The 4397-nt window shown below is 43.6% G+C and overlaps 1 long non-coding RNA gene across 1 annotated transcript; it reads right to left on the bottom strand.

The window, feature by feature from the left end:
• Positions 1 to 397: 397 nt before the first annotated feature.
• On the bottom strand, positions 398 to 3810 carry LOC146186560 (uncharacterized). Its single transcript, XR_014708137.1, has 3 exons — positions 3641 to 3810; positions 1963 to 2114; positions 398 to 738 (listed from the first exon to the last, which is right to left on the bottom strand). It is a non-coding gene; the product is annotated as an uncharacterized LOC146186560 (long non-coding RNA).
• Positions 3811 to 4397: the final 587 nt, after the last annotated feature.

The following is a 4397-nucleotide window of genomic DNA, read 5'->3' as shown; positions in this document are numbered from 1 at the left end:
ACATTCTAGCCTGCAGTGAATTCAGCAGCAAGGTTTCACAATTAAATCATCCCAACTTTATATTTCTAGACTTGACCCCAGCACCGACAAAGTTCATTGTATTACCAGCATTTTGGTGGCATATTCAACCAGCAGGCCAATTAACTCAACGTCATGCAGGTTCTAGTGCAGATGTTTTCATGCAAACTACGGGTATCATCAACGAAGGAGGCTTTACTATACATACCTTTTCAGCACGCTGTTTTATGACTGGTTAAAGTCTGGTACATTTCAAAGTATAAGGCACATATTATTGTATGCATGTCTACAGATTGCTGATTATGCTTCCTTACTTCTGAATGAGACAGCAAAATGCTGAAAACAGTGGCCACCTTTCAAAGCAGCTTTTGCAGAAAACGGTTTGATTTTTCTATTCCCCATGAGCCACTATTTTTCGAGGTCGTGTAAAGGTGAACGCGGCAACTAGAAAATCTAGGTTTGTCAGTGCCACAAGGACCACCACTTTGTAGTACATTTGGGCATTATCTAATGTTACCAAATGAGTGTTAGAGACATGTTGCTTTCAAAATAATTTATTGGTTGGCCGCAGGTTCATCAGTGCATACAAAATTTTTAGGCTAGAAGGAAGTTGACCTAGAGCAAGACATCTTTTATTCACGCTTCTTTGCTGTCTTCCTCTCTCCTAAATATACAAATGTGTATATACAGCTTCACAATCATGATGTGTTGAGGTCAGTGCTAAATAAAAAAAAAAAAATGCATCCGACAAAGGTATAGTTAGAGACTGAGTACACAAAATTCATTCTAAGTGAGCCTATATATGTCTTGTAGATTCCAAGGGAAGGCAAGTATAGCAGGGGGCAGCAGAAACTCAGGCAGGCAGATAAAAAGTTTGCGGGGATCAGATGGATGCAGCTGACAGAGGATCGGGTTATTTGGATAGATATGGGAGAGACATCTATACAAGCAGGTATATACACAACTGCACAATTATGATGCATTTGCGGTCAGTGCTAAAAAAAATTGCACCCATCAAAGGTATAGGTGGGGAGTGAGCACACAAAATTCATTCTAAGTGAGCCTATATATGTCTTGTAGATTCCAGGGGAAGGCAAGCGTAGCAGGGGGCGGCAGAAATTCGGGCAGACAGATGAGATTAGGAAGTCTGCGGGGATCATATGGATGCAGCTGATGTATCTGCGGTCAGTTCCAAAAGAAGAAAAATTCTACCCGTCAAAGGTAAAGGAAGGGAGTGAGTACACAAAATTCATTCTAAGTGAGCCTATATATGTCTTTTAGATTCCGAGGGAAGGCAAGTTTAGCAGGGGGCGGCAGAAACTTGGGCAAGCAGATGAAATTAGGAAGTTTGCGAGAATCATGCACCTGGCACAGGATCGGGTTATTCGGATGGATATGGGAGAAGCATTTTCCCAGCAGTGGGTGCAGTCAGGCTAGTGATATCAACAAGACTAACAACTGGATGAGTTGGTACTGATTCATCTTAAAACCAGCCAGAAGACGAAACACGTGAGAGGAGCACAAGACAAAGTTTGACTAACAGCTGAAATGTTACTGAAGGAAAGAGGCAAAAGAAGATTTGCACAGAAATGCACGTGCACGAAAAACCCCCAAAGCAGTGAAAGCGTGGAAAGCAGAACGGGTCTAAAAAATCAAAATCTAAAAAAAGCAAATTCCTTATGGTCACGAACCACTCGTTACAAAAGGGAAGCCACAGATCCAAGTCCAAAGGCACACTATACTGCAAAGGCTAAGGACGTGTGTGTGGCTAAGAAATCGGTCAACAGTCTTTTGGGGCCTTTTTTACATGTGCATCTCTGTGCAAGTCTTCTTTTGCCTCTATCCTTTAGTAAAATTCCAGTTATTAGTCCAGCTGTCCTGCAATTCTCTCTTCTCATATTTTCCGGCTTGTTTCAGAATGAATAAGGTGATGACTCTACAAACCTTGCGCAAACTGGAAACCAGTGTAACTGTCAGATGGAAACCTTTCCCTTATTTGGCTTGCATTACAAATAGGGAGGACTTTACTGTGATGTCTGCCGAGGCATCCCCAAAGCCAGTGCGCAAGCTGGCTGTAGCAGATGTAGTGGTGCCTCCTGTTGACAAGAGAAAAAGCAATATTCACTTTTCAGCAATATGATTTAGGTCTTTTACAAATTTGAAAGTTATTCATGCATCTGTACAATTAATTCCCGTCTAACAGAAGCTGCACAGTGTAACTTTCACTGTCAATTTATTCTCCCTGGAAGTATGGCAAACTTTGAATTCTGCTGCAGGTGATTGAGAGAGAATGAGACCCACCCAATATTAGAACTCAAGTGCAATCACAATTTGCTACTGCAGCAAAATAATGCCTGAAGGCAATGCAGCTTTTGACTGACAAAACCTGGTAGTCGTCTTACACCCTCTATACTAGTGTTGTGGCCGTTGTCAATGTCCACGCTGATATCATCCGCATAGCACGAAGATGTTAAGTATGCGACTTATGCATTAAGCAGCTCTGTGCATGGAGTCATTCTATTCGAAGGAGCCATAAACTACAAGTGCACTTCTGTCAACAGCTCTCAGTTGTCCCACAACACGGCACGTGCCAAACTTTCTGCAAGTGCCGCAAAACTACTCTATAACTTCATTTGCTAACTGTAAAATTTCCAACACTTACTCAAACTGTGGAAGTTTCGGTGTACTGGCCTTTGGGAGAACGTCTTTCTTTCTTTTTTTTTTTTTTTTTGGTTGTTACATTTCAGCACATGTAAAATGTCAGTGTCAAAACATTTTGGAGAGGTTTACTGTGTGCAGGTGTTGATGATGGTATCAGTGAAGTCAATTTTTTTAATTATATTTGCACACTATACAACACTCACCTAATGCAAGTGGGTAAAAAAAAACTAGCAAATAAAACTTTGAGTGCTGGTATGTTGATTGTTCTGGCAGCAAGTGGGGACAGGCTATAACAAGAGTTGTCGGCTAGTTAGTGATCGTCTGCAGAAGCCAGTCCTGCTCTGTGTGTTTTTCTTTTCTGTGTCGTTTTTTAGTGCATTTTCCCACGGCTTCCGCAGGAGACAGGCTACTTCACTGCATGCAATTTCACTTAGCACAGAGTCCTCCGATATGAGATTGCTTTTGTACTTATTTACTGCATTTCTTGTGGCATTCCTTATGTATTTATGTTTTGAAGTGCTGCACTTGCTGAAGGTCATACCTGGCTAATAAAACAAGCAAATGTGTCCGGACAGCGTCCCCCCCCCCCCCCTCGTTACTTCACATCAATGTGCATGCCCTTTCCATTTAGCAAGTTCACACTATCAGATGATGCGTGTTTTCTCATTTACTCGTGCATGGAATTAAGCAAACCAGTAATCTGCATGGTGAAACGTCATGCTCATGCGCTTCTACGAAAACAAGAAAAATATGAAAACCAGCGATGTGTTCGCGCTAACGTGGCGCAATATCAACACTGTAGACAGTGTAGATGATCGCAGGTAAGTAACGTTAAAGGGGAAGCTTTATTTTATTAACACTGCCTTCCGCAATAGATTTCATTACAGCATTTCTTGCTCGAGAAAATGAAAAACAGGTGCCGCTTGTTCAAGTTATCTCGCCTTTCGCTCAAGGTTCTTACCTTGTGTTCTCGACTAGCAGTCCATGATCAAGAAGCATTTGGAGTAAATGCGGATGATCTGTAACACCCAGACGGCTGCTTCAACTACGTAGTCGCCGCCGGGATCTCGCCAGATGCTCTCAAGAGCAGTCGGCATCGGCACGCACCGCCCGCAGCTGCACCTGTTCGAAAGCTTCGGTTAGCGATTGCGCACTCTCGCAACGGTCAAACGTAGGCTAGGCTGCAAGACTCGGACATACATACCAATGCGTAGTTCCGAAACGGCTGGGATCGGAAGGCTGACGGTCGGAGCTTCTGCAAGCCGGAGTTGTGCCGCGGTTACCGCGGCCTCTCGACACAAGTGTTACTGTACCGGTCGCTCGCAGGGTCCATCTTCGCCGACCTGGCACCCGAAAAGTTGCGTCGGCGTAAGGCTCAAAGCCCACGATGTAACCATGTTTTAACAGTAGCGACTATATTCTAGTTCACTATAGCAGCACAGCGACGCTGGAACCCACGGAGGAACCTAGGCATAGAGTTAATACAAAGAGTCTTTGTATTAACTCTATGAACCTAGGCGTCGGCCATATTAAAAAACCCTGCGTGAGCGTAGAGTAGGGCACAATTAGAACCTCTAAAATACACCGAGCTTGGTCAACTTTGGCTCAGCAGGCTCCGGCAACGGGAGCTTCTCATTGACTTAGCGCTATGACGTATCTGTTGAGTTGAGGAGGACGCGCGCTAGGAAACCGAAATTCTGTTTTTGTCGCTATTAAAT

The sequence above is a fragment of the Amblyomma maculatum genome, chromosome 6 (genome assembly GCF_055883805.1).
Source record: "Amblyomma maculatum isolate TAMU_Amacu chromosome 6, ASM5588380v1, whole genome shotgun sequence".
Classification (NCBI taxonomy): domain Eukaryota; kingdom Metazoa; phylum Arthropoda; class Arachnida; order Ixodida; family Ixodidae; genus Amblyomma; species Amblyomma maculatum.
The sequence above is the reverse complement of the archived record's forward strand: the minus strand, read 5'-3'. Positions and strand labels throughout refer to the sequence as shown.